Source organism: Myxocyprinus asiaticus, chromosome 20 (genome assembly GCF_019703515.2).
Source record: "Myxocyprinus asiaticus isolate MX2 ecotype Aquarium Trade chromosome 20, UBuf_Myxa_2, whole genome shotgun sequence".
Classification (NCBI taxonomy): domain Eukaryota; kingdom Metazoa; phylum Chordata; class Actinopteri; order Cypriniformes; family Catostomidae; genus Myxocyprinus; species Myxocyprinus asiaticus.
This window is the reverse complement of record NC_059363.1, coordinates 11,166,864-11,180,042: the sequence shown is the minus strand read 5'-3', so window position 1 is coordinate 11,180,042 and position 13,179 is coordinate 11,166,864. Positions and strand designations below refer to the sequence as shown.

The 13,179-nt window shown below is 39.7% G+C and overlaps 1 pseudogene; it reads left to right on the top strand.

The window, feature by feature from the left end:
* Positions 1-13,179, top strand: part of LOC127411569 (aarF domain-containing protein kinase 1-like) — a 195,830-nt pseudogene that overhangs the window by 2,103 nt on the left and 180,548 nt on the right.

Below are 13,179 nucleotides of genomic sequence, written 5' to 3'. Positions count from 1 at the left end.
AATAATCAACATACAATCTCATAATTTATATTTCATATGGTGTTTCAAAACACCATATGAAACTGAAAACATCCTGAAAACACGATTCGACTTGCTGTTCGCAGGATCAAAGCTGCAAATGCCAGGCATTAATTTGTGTGCCATTTTCACCCCTGTGCATAAAGGCCATTTGAGCAGCTCCATCAGGTACAGTTAAACAGCTGGTGCAGGGAAAGTTTGCAGGCTTTCACCTGTGTGTGTGTGAATGTGATCACTGGTGGCAGTCGTTGGAGGCGAGCACTGAACCCTGAAGAGCAGGGGTTCGAGCCAGCTGCACTCTTTCTGCCAGGCCCGGGTGCGGAGGATAGGGTGCCGTTCCCCTTCCCCTTCCCCTTCGGGGCCCGCGGTCAAGCCTGGCTACACACTCTGATTAGAATTAATGCAGTCCCCTGATTTAATATAGAGGAGAGATTAGACTTCTAATTATTCTCTCACTAGGCACTTCAGTTCACTGGTTATAAGTTGTTTCGGATCATTCTTTCTTAGATTTTTCAGCAACTGTTACTGTTTTTCTGCATTTTGGACACTAGTACCAATAAACAGATTTAAAAGAACTGTTAGATAATTGAATGCACTCGTATAAATACATTATATTATTGGTAACATTTTATAATTAGGTTGTATACATTAACAACTAAGAATGAACAAAACTTTTACAGCATTTATGGTTAATTTTAATTTAAACATATAGTAGTACATTAACATCAGTTAATTAATTATGAATTAACAATGAAAAATGTATGACAAATATTAAAATTATTAAACAAATAAATGCTGTTAATTTGTTAGTTAATGATGCCTAATGAATAGAACCTATTATAAAGTGTTACTGTAATATTATATTGGTGTTCAGAGGCACTGCACTTATGTACCATGGATTTTTGTAATTTGTTATGGTAATAGTACCATGTTGTTTTGTATATTTACCATTGTAATACTATTCTTTCATTTGAAGTACTTTGGAGCACCATGTTAATAAATACCTTCATAGTATATGAGTAAAGAAATCATTCAGTTCCATGACATTTTTCAAAATAAAATGGTTTTACCATCTGAAAACTTCAATAAACCGTAGTACATTTTTAGTAAGGGTGATAACAAGATTACTTTTCCGTTTTTTTCTTTAAATAACAGTCTTATCAGTATGTTAGATTCATACAACTAGAATGTGTCTCAACCTGCTCCTTAGCTCACTAGTAAGTACACTGCACAGGTACTCATTCAAGTGAACTAGAATTTTTGCTCTCTAGAAATTCCCAGAATGCTCCATAAAAACCAATGAGCATTGACTGCTCATATTCTCTTACCTCATACATCGTCATGCCTTCTTCAATTTCAAAACCATCAGAAATGGAGGACACGTACATATTTCATAATGGTACTGTACTTTTTCGAAGCTACAAAAAAGATGCCTGATAAAGTCATCAAATTATTAAAAAAAGGATACTGGTCATGGGAAATATCAACTATGTTTTGTTGCATAACTTCGTAATTATTTCGCACATAATCGAGTTATTAGTGTCCCAATGTGTAGTGAACCAAAGCCCTTGCTGGTACCCAAATTTATGTTCACCACGTAGGGAACTAGGGAGTGGGATGAGAGAAATATTTTGGCTTCAACACTATCTGCATTTGTGCTTTTTCATATTTTACCTCTAAAATTTGGGAGGCAGGGGAGTTCTGGGAAGGTTTTTGATGTTTTGCAGGACATGCATTTCTGACAGTGCAAGAGATCATGGGGGGTTATAATCACAATAATACCAGGAAAGTGTATTAATAAACCCAAGATTGCAGGACTTAATGACTACAGACCTATCGCCCAGACGTCTGTGGTCATGAAGTCATTTGAGAGACTGGTGTTGGTCCACCTGAAGGACATCACTGGACCCTTTCTGGATCCCCTGCAGTTTGCCTATCGAACTAAAAGGTTGGTGGATGATGCAGTCAATATGGGACTGCATTACATACTGCAACATCTAGACAGACCAGGGACTTATGCAAGAATCCTATTTGTGGAGCTTTCAACACCATCATCCCTGCTCTCCTATGGAATCAATTAACCCAGCTCTCAGTTCCCACCTCTGTCTGTCAGTGGATCACTGGCTTTCTGACAGATAGGCAGCAGTTAGTGAGACTGAGGAAATTCACTTCCAGCACATGTACAATCAGCACTAGTGCCCCCCAGGGATGTGTGCTCTCTCCACTACTCTTCTCTCTGTACACAAACGACTGCACTGCCAAGGACCCCTCTCTCAAGATCCTGAAGTTTGCAGACAACACTACAGTCATCGGCCTCATCCAAGATGACGACGATTCTACTTATAGAAGGGAGGTTGAACGGCTGGCTCACTGGTGCAGTCAAAACAACCTGGAGCTGAACACGCTCAAAACGGTGGAAATGATAGTGGACTTTAGAAGGAACACCCCAGCATCGACCCTGCTCACCATTCTAAACAGCACTGTGGCAGCAATGGAGTCATTCAGGTTCCTGGGCACTACCACCTCACAGGACATGAAGTGGTAGACCCACATTGACTCCATTGTGAAGAAGGCCCAGCAGAGGTTGTACTTCCTTTGCCAGCTGAGGAAGTTCAACCTGCCACAGGTGCTGCTGATCCAGTTCTACTCAGCAGTCATTGAGTCTGTCCTCTGCACTTCTGTAACTGTCTGGTTTGGTTCAGCTACAAAGTCAGACATCAGAAGACTTCAAAGTATAGTCTGGACTTCTGAACGGATTATTGGTTCTCACCCACCCTCCAAAAACTGTACACCTCCAGAGTGAGGAAAAGTGCTGGAAAAATCGCTTTGGACCCCATTCACCCACCACACTACCTTTTTGAATTGTTGCCCTCTGGCTGGCACTACAGAGCACTGAGAACCAGAACAGTCAGGCAAAAGAATCTTCCCTCAGGCCATTCACCTTATGAGCAGTTAAAACTGCCCCCAATACTCTCCATTGTGGCAATACAAACATATGCATATTCAACTATTCATTCATATTTATATTCCATTTATATTTATTTGACATATCCTACCTCTGCTGCACAATACATTACATCACCTTGCACATAACTGTATATCTTTATATAACATATTTGAACAACATTATTATTGCCCTTCTGTAGTTTCCTCTATACATTTATCTGTTGTATCTTAATTTTATTCTTATTTCACTGTATACATATATATGTTTGTATGTATATTTCAAATGTTTGTATATATATGTTGTATATGTATATTTTCTGTATTTTTTTTGCACTGGAAGCTTTTGTCACCATAACAAATTACTTGTGTGTATAAGCATACTTGGCAATAAAGCTCATTCTGATTGTGATAATAAATGTGGGTGAATTTTGATTTCATATTGACTGTATCAGATCATTAAAGTACATTCATAATTGGAAATGCTAATTATTTTACTTATATGATCTTTTAAGTGATATAATGTTTGTTAATAACTTATGAAATTTATAAAGGGTCACCATGTTTTGTTTCAAATTTTCAAAGAAACTTGAATCGCGGATTAGAAATAAGTGAAGCAGTTTTGTTGTTTGAATTGCACAGTTTCTTCTATTTCATCAGTGTCACAGACAAAATAAAAATACTTTTGTGTGCTAGTTTCATCTGCACTAAATACCCCAATGCCTGAAACACAGTTTGGCTGGATCCGCAATCTAAGCCCTTAAAGATATCATAATCATTTGCCTCCTTGACGATATAATCTTTGCTGTTGGATATTTAATGTTAGGCTGTGTGCATTTCCTCTGGCACTCCCACTGAGCTGATACATAATTAGCAGTCAAAGGTGGCAAAGTGGAACACTTAGAAAGTATTCCTGGGGTGTGAGAAATCAATGGGGTCCACAGTTGGTGTTTCTTAAATGGCTGCTTTTGGCTCTTTTAACCCACAGCTGATGTCTCCTGATAATTCTATGAATAGTAAGGAAAAAACAGTTTTGCCTGCAATATCAGTGTAGCTCCAAAGAAAATAGCCCAGCAGTGAGAGCTGGATGAGAGAGATAATGTCTGTTATCTACCTCTGGAAAAACCACCTGGGAACAGCAGTGACACCCGAACTCAAAGCTGCAGAGCTGTCCTTGATTAGTAAGCTGTTTCACTCATGAATCATTTTTGGTTGAATATGCAATTTACTTTTTATTTTATTGAAAGTAGAGGAACCATTTGGAAAGTGCTTAGCCTTTTTGTAAATGGTTCATTAAAATTTTAATTTAAAACAAATTAAAATTGCATTTGTTAATTTGTTGCAGATGATAATTGTTTTTGATGGCGGAACTTCATTTAGCAATTGTTTGCTATATGCAAATCTGTGCCGACAAGAATGCAGAGAGAAATGTCTCTGCAGTATTTCATAAAATGACCAGAAAACGGACAAACACATTGTCTATGATTTTTATATCATAAGTGATATAATAATATCATCATAATATGACCAGAAAACAGACAAACACATTGTCTATGATTTTTTATATCATAAGTGACATAACAATATCAATATGAATAATATTGCTTAAAATATAAATAATATTTATATATTTCACAATTATATGCTAATTATATTACCATCCTTTTATGATAATTACCAGAGCAGTTATAGTATCTAAACCACAAAAAAACGTGAGTGAATCGTGGAATCGGTAGCCACCCCCTCCTCTCCAAGTGTAAGATTCTCAAAAACTATTATGTCGAAACTGCTGGATACTGCAGCAAGACAAGCTCTCCAGCCTGCTTTGATTACGGCACCGGGATGCCCGCAGTTTTAGACGACAACACCGGTGGCATGCCGAGCTGTAATGTTGCTGAATAATGCATGCACTCAAAGAACGAGGGCAGGTGTACCAGGCTCTGCTGCTGTCAGTCGGGCATCGAAGCACAAACGGATGTAATCTGTTTTCCCTGCCACTGAGAGGCTCTGCTGTAAAATGCACTTTTCTACCCACTGCTCAGAAAAATAGTCTTGCTGTATGATCTCTTTGCCTGTGTGGGGTACTTGTCTTATCGTGGTTGACCGATTACCCTCAGAACAATCACAACAGCCAAGGAGGGAATGTGAATTATGACTTTTAAGTATTTATCATGTGAATATCAAAGAGATAAAGTGTCACAATACAATACACTGTAAACCATATAACCAAACATTGTTTTAAACGTCCCAACCCTTCAAATTAGTTAATTTAATGAAATCAAATATTTCTGTTTATTTCTGCTTTGCGTTGCAACTGAGCACATGCATACAATGTTGAAATGTTTCTGGATTATTTTTCATGTTAAACATGGATGATTTATCTTCAATATATTTGACAATACAAAGACAACATCTGTGAGTCTAGAGGCTCCCTGAATTAGATTATTCAACAGTGTATTGCATAAATGAATTTAAGACTTCAATTGGCTTTTAAAACACTGTATTTACATTTATGCATTAGGCAGACACTTTTACCCAAAGCATCTTACAGTACATTTAAGGTATACATTTGATCAGTTTCTGTGTTACCTGAATCGAACCCTGATGTTTGTGTGTTACCTGGGAATTGAACCCCTGATGTTGGTGTTACTATGCCAGTGGAGCTACAGGAACATTTATCATTGTATTTATATACCTTCTTCTTATATTTATCATTTCTCAATTTACACGTATGCTCAACATGTCTATCATTTAACCCTTGATAGTCTATATGGCCAGTTATAACAAGTTTTATTTCACTGGTCATCTCATCAATGTTATATCTGTGATATCTAGCCTACTGTATAGGCATTTGACGCCCTGTTCTCTCAGGTTTTCATAGTTGACGTGTTTCCACTTATTTAAGCATGACTTGGCATCAGCTGTTGTTCCCAAGGGAGTTTCTCAGATGAAAGATATGAAGCCACAGTCTTGGGATGTAGGCTATTAGACGCTGTGTTTATTGACTCTTGAGTGTATGTATAAGTGTGCTTTCTGTTGTTTGTGTGTTTTTGAAATTTTATCTTGTACATTTGTTTGTGTTTGTATGAGTCAGATTGTTTCCAGAGGTCTCGGAGTCCTTGACCAACCCTCACTGAGCATTTGCACAGCAGATTAGACTTCAGCGAGGGTTTATTCCACACGACTTCCCAAGAGAAGCTGAAAGCAGAACAGTACCGGGGTCTGAGAGACTGATTACAGGGTTAGAGGGAAGAGAAATGGAAAAGACATTAGAAGAAATTTCCTCTCATTGTCCTTATGTTATTTAAGACTACATTGATAAGGTACAGGAACAGTTTGGGTCTCTACTTGAGTTCCCGAACCTGATCTCCAACTGGTCCCGGGGGTCCAGTTAATTACAAATGGTGTGCTTTTGGAAGAGCTTTGGGTTGGACTGCATGATTTCCTTGAACATTCAAAAACTATGAAATGGCACCCCGTTGATATAGAAAGATTATAACCAAGACTTCCCATTTCTGGTGAGCAGCAAGAAAGAGATTTGATTAATCTGATTGTGGGGAAAATGGAATTTGGATTGAGTTTGGGTTGGCTCAGTCTTTTAAGAGAAACCCTGTTGATGTGAGAAAGGAGTCTTTTCCCACTTCCCTTCTTTTTCACTATCACTTTTGAACTGATCCCTTTCTCCTTGTCTAAATGAATAATCTGCTCCTCGCACAGGTTGTTGTTCCAAGTAAGTCTGCAACTTGGCTTGTTCTATTGGAGAGAAAAACATGCCTGAAGTGTTTGTTGGCGCAGACCTTAACAAATCAGAAAAAAGCAATCTAACAGAACGCAGCAGAGATGCTGTAATAATAATATGTTTTCCTTCAGAAGGGGAAAACTGTTGCCTGGGCCCATAAATGTGATTATTTGCACCTCAATGTAAACAAACATCTTTTACACAATGGCTCTGTTCCAAAACATAGTGAACTGCCTTGCTTCCCTCTGTCTAAATAGGCAGCTGTCTATGGCAGTGTTCTAAATGTCACGGAACCTCACAAGTGTGCACCTTACAAATAGCACCCTGCAATGATGTTGAGGCTCCATGGGTGATGACACCCATGTTTATTTCAGTATTTCAGTATTCCAGAGTTTATTCAGAAATAGTTTATTTCTGTTACGATTCACTGTTGTCTGCCCTGTATTTTGCCTCTGTCATCTGTTCCCCCTGGACTACACTTCCCATAATCCCCTGCTCTCATCACTTCTAGCTGTTCCCCATTGTTTCTCACCTGTGTTTCATTTACCTCGTTCTCCTTGTGTATATATTGCCCTGATGTCTGTTTTACTTTTGTCAGCTGTTATGTGTTTTGACCTCCTCTCCTTGACCTGTTCCCATCGTTCATGTTTTCTCTGTTCCTGTGTTTTTCCCATCGTGGATGTTTCTTTTGTTCCTGTGTTTACCCCGTTAATCTGTACTTTGTTTATTTTATTAAATACCTTTAAGCTGCATTTAGATCCTGCTCCTGTGACCACCCTCATTGTAACAATTTCAATATGGGGTAAGCAACAGGAACAGGGGTCGTAGGGACCAAACGGTAAAGCTCTTGTACTCAAAAAAGCTAGACGCAGCACAACGAATAGAACAGGACGCAGTGTTTCGAGATGTATTTTTAACAGCTGAAGTTCTTTTTAACTTGATATCCTGTGCAAGATGCTGACAAAACAATGAGATGCAGTGCAAGCCTTGCAATGGTCAAAAATGGCTTTCTAGCGCATGTTTACATAGAAAAACAATTGAAAAACAGTGCAGACAGATGCAAAAACACATTTGGTGTGAACAGCCCCTAATAAACAAACAATAAAAACTCTAATAAACAAATCACACCGTATATATACACACACACACACACACACACACCGATCAGCCACACCATTAAAACCACCTGCCTAATATTGTGTAGGTCCCCCTCGTGCCGCCAAACAGCGCCAACCCGCATCTCAGAATAGCATTCTGAGGTGCTATTCTTCTCACCACAACTGAACAGAGTGGTTATCTGAGTTACTGTGGACTTTGTCAGTTTCAAACCAGTCTAGCCATTCTCTGTTGACCTCTCTCATCAACAAGGCATTTCCATCCACAGAACTGCTGCTCACTGGATGTTTTTTGTTTTTGGCACCATTCTGAGTAAACTCGAGACTGTTGTGTTTGAAAATCCCTGGAGGTCAGCAGTTACAGAAATACTCAAACCAGCCCATCTGACACCAGCAATCAGATACATTTTTTTCCATAATTTGATGGCTGATGTGAACATTAACTGAAGCTCCTAACCCATATCTGAATGACTTCATGCACTGCACTGCCACACAATTGGCTGATTAGATAATCACATGGATGATTGTTGGTGCCAGATGGGCTGGTTTGAGTATTTCTGTAACTGCTGATCTCCTGGGACTGTCACACACAACAGTCTCGAGTTTACTCACAATGGTGCCAAAAACAAAAAAACATCCAGTGAGGGGCAGAGGATGGAAATGCCTTGATGAGAGAGGTCAACAGACAATGGCCAGACTGGTTTGAACTGACAAAGTCTACAGTAACTCAGATAACCACTCTGTACTATTTAATGAATGTTACATTTATACAGCACTTTTCTGACACCACACTCAAAGAGCTTTACACAGTTAACAGGGGACTCTCCTCAATCACCACCAGTGTGCAGCATCCACCTGGATGATGCAACAGTAGCCATAGTGCACCAGTACACTCACCAGCTATTGGTGGAGAGGAGAGAGTGGAGTGATAAAGCCAATTAATGGATGGGGATTATTAGGAAGCCATGATTGATAAGGGTCAATGGGGGGATTTGACCAGGACACCAGGAATACACTCCTACTCTTTTCAAGAAGTGTCCTGGGATTTTTAATGACCACAGACAACCTCAGTTTAAAGTCTCATCCGAAGGATGGTGCCATTTTACAGTATAGTGTCCCCATCAATATACTGGCACATTAGGATATACACAGTCTGCAGGGTGAGTGCCCCCTGCTGGACTCCCTAATACCTCTTCCAGCAACAACCTTAGTTTTCCCAGGAGGTCTCCCATCCAGGTACTGACCAGGCTCAGCCCTGCTTAGCTTCAGTAGGCAACCAGTCTTGAGCTACAGGGTGATATGACTGCTGGCTATTGTGTTGAGTAGAATACTACCTCAAAATGGCAGCACGAGGGCGACCTATACAATATTAGGCAGGTGGTTTTAATGTTATCGGTGATGGGGGCGTGGTCATGTATCTGTCTGCGGGAGAGAGGGAGTGGTGTGGCTCGTCAAGCTAGTTGACATGTTTTTCATTACAGTTGTACTGGCCTCATTGATTCCTCACTCAGTTATCCAGCAAGTTAAACAACTTCACACAATAACTCCCGGAACCACGAAGTGATGTTGAGAGTGTATCTTTATCACACGAATAAACTCTCGCTGAGGGAAACAAAGTACAGCACCATTGAAAACGAGTGTTTAGCGATCAAGTGGGCGGTCCTCACCCTCTGCTTCTACCTGCTGGGGTGGGCCTTCACCCTCTGTTTAGATCAAGCCCCACTCCAGTGGCTCCACTGCATGAAGGATACCAATGCGCGGATCACCCATTGGTACCTGGCACTTCAGCCATTCAAATTTGAGGTGATCCACAGGCCAGGGGTGCAGATGTCTGTGGCTAACTTTCTCATATGTCTCCATTTCTCATATACGGGTATGTGGTGAAGGGGGCGTGGTCGTGTGTCTGTCTGTGGGAGAGAAGGAGTGGTGTGGCTCGTCAAGCTGGTTGACAGGATTTCTAACAGCTGTTTCTCATTACAGTGATAGCGGAGAGATGCCTTAAAACAGCTGAATATGCCAGAAGGGAAGGAGAGAATGAGCGTGCAGCATTGCCAACTGTTTTAATTACGTGTTGAAGCTATTGAGTGTTTGTGAAGAAGTTTATGTTTAGTTTTGAGTGTGAATTATTGAACTGATTGAAAATCCTGAAAAAGAGTGCATCTGCTGCACACAAAGACAAGAGAATAAAAGCCTTAACTGAAGCGTGTCACTGCTCCCCGTCTCCTCCTTTTCCATATCCGAACCCGAAGGTCTGGTACATATATAATCAAGCTTTTGACACTTAGGACAATTGAGGGACTTGTACACAACTATTTCACAAGGTGCAAACATTCATTGATGCTCAAGAAGACAACACACTACTATATGCATACTATGCTTTATGTAAATATCTGTCATGTAGATTCTGAAGAGCAGTAGTACATAAAAAAATCTTTTATCTCTTATGTTTGTATAAATTATGATAGGGGTGTGAACATTTATGAGACAAAAGGGAAAGCAAACATATCTTCTCTAAACTATAAATACTGTTTATTAAACTTCTGATTAATGGTTATCAGCTGTCATCCTTTTCTACGGCTTTCTATCTTGTCTCTGAACAGCAATCTAAATCAAGCAAATCTGTGATTTGGCGACTAAAAACAGCCATTTGACTCCTTAATGTTTCAGTTTAGGAGCCAATGGCTCCTATGTCATTTTGTTTAGTCTGGAGCCCTGCATAGGGAGTGTGGCCATGATGCCTTAAAATGCTGCTTTCAGAGTTAGCTTACTTGGTTTTGGAACAGAGCAAATGTGTGTTTATACTCAGAACTTCATGGGAAGGCCCACCTGTTAATTTTTTTTTTTTCACTTGTCTACATCTCACGTCTCGACTGCATGCATTCGTTTTCTCCAGTGTTTTACACGGATTATTGCATCAAGCTCAAACTTCTGCTGATTAGAAACCTCATCAAACCACACCAGAAAATAATTTCGATGTGCTCTGTTTGACTGAAACCTGGCTTAAATCGGATGAATATATTAGTTTAAATGAATGTACTCCCCTAGGTTATTGTTATAAACATGAGCCTCATCTGAAGGGTCGAGGAAGAGGTGTTGCTGCAGTGTACAGTGAAGTTTTTGGTGTTACTCAGAGGACAGGATATAAGTTTAAGTCTTTTGAACTAATAATACTTAATGTGACACCGTCAGAGATACAGTTGTGCTCAAAAGTTTGCATACTCTTGGAGAATTGGTAATATATGTACCATTTTTAAAGAAAACATGAGTGAGCAGGCAAAACACATTTCTTTTATTTATTATGGGATTCATATTCAACTGTAGGTTATAACAGAATGGCATAATCATAAAACAAAACATGGCAACAAAGGAAAAAATTAAATGATCCCTGTTCAGAAGTCTGCATACCCTTAGTTCTTAATACTGTGTATTGCCCCCTTTAGCATCAGTGACAGTGTGCAGTCTTTTGTAATAGTTGTCTATGAGGCCTCAAATTCTTGCAGGTGGTATAGCTGCCCATTCGTCTTGGCAAAATGCCTCCAGGTCATGCAAAGTCTTTGGTCGTCTTGCATGAATCGCATGTTTGAGATCTCCCCAGAGTGGCTTCATAATTTTAAGGTCAGGAGACTGTGATGACCACTCCAGAACCTTCACCTTTTTCTGCTGTAACCACTGGAGGGTCAACTTGCCCTTGAGCTTAGGGTCATTGTCGTGCTGGAAAGTCCCATGCGCAGCTTTCGTGCAGAAGAATGCAAATTGTCTGCCAGTATTTTCTGATAACATGGTGCATTCATCTTGCCATCAATTTTCACAAGATTCCCCGTGCCTTTAGAGCTCACACACCCCCAAAACATCAGTGATCCACCACCATGCTTCACAGTGGGTATGATATTCTTTTCACTATAGGCCTTGTTGACCCCTCTCCAAACATAGCGCTTATGGTTGTGACCATAAAGCTCTATTTTGGTCTCGTCACTCCAAATTACAGTGTGCCAGAAGCTGTGAGGCGTGTCAAGGTGTTGTCGGGCATATTGTAACCAGGCTTTTTTGTGGCATTGGCGCAGTAAAGTCTTCTTTCTGGCAACTCAACCATGCAGCTCATTTTTGTTCAAGTATCGTCTTATTGTGCTCCTTGAAACAACCACACCATCTTTTTCCAGAGCAGCCTGTATTTCTCCTGAGGTTACCAGTGGGTTTTTCTTTGTATCCCGAACAATTCTTCTGGCAGTTGTGGCTGAAATCTTTCTTGGTCTTCCTGACCTTGGCTTGGTATCAAGAGATCCCCGAGTTTTCCACTTCTTAATAAGTGATTGAACAGTACTGACTGGCATTTTCAAGGCTTTGGATATCTTTTTATATCCTTTTCCATTTTTAAAAAGTTCCATTACCTTGTTACTCAGGTCTTTTGACAGTTCTTTTCTGCTCCCCATGGCTCAGTATCTAGCCTGCTCAGTGCATCCACGTGAGAGCTAACAAACTCATTGACTATTTATACACAGACACTAATTGCAATTTAAAAAGCCACAGGTGTGGGAAATTAACCTTTAATTGCCATTTAAACCTGTGTGTGTCACCTTGTGTGTCTGTAAAAAGGCCAAACATTCAAGGGTATGTAAACTTTTGATCAGGGCCATTTGGGTGATTTCTGTTATCATTATGATTTAAAAAGGAGCCAAACAACTATGTGATAATAAATGGCTTCATATGATCACTATCCTTAAATAAAAGACAGTTTTTTTGCATGATCAGTCATATTTTCAAAATCAATGCCAAAATTTCACAATTTCTGCCAGGGTATGCAAACTTTTGAGCACAACTGTATATCGAAAACACTAGAAAAGGTAATGTCCTTCCAACTATGTTCATTTCTACAGAGAAATGGTATATATGAACAATTTCAGTCTGGATTTAGGCCCCATCACAGTGCACAGACTGCATTTATCAGAGTTACAAATGACTTGCTCTTATCATCTGATCACGGCTGCATTTCTCTAATAGTGCTTTTAGATCTTAGTGTTGCCTTCGACATGATAGATCATGGCATTCTCTTGAACAGTCTGGAGAATTATGTTGGCATTAGTGGACTTGCATTAGCATGGTTTAGATCCTATTTATCAGACCGCTACAACATTGTATGTGTAAACGAGGAATTGTCAAATCAAACAAAAGTTAAGTATGGAGTGCCACAGGTAACCGTTTTAGGGCCATTGCTTTTCTCCTTATACATGCTTCCCCTGGGAGATATTATCAGGAATCATGGGATAAGTTTCCACTGTTATGCCGACGATACCCAACTTTATATTTCTTCTAAACCCAATTAAAATTCACAATTCTCCAAATTAGCAGAGTGTATAAATGAAATCAAAG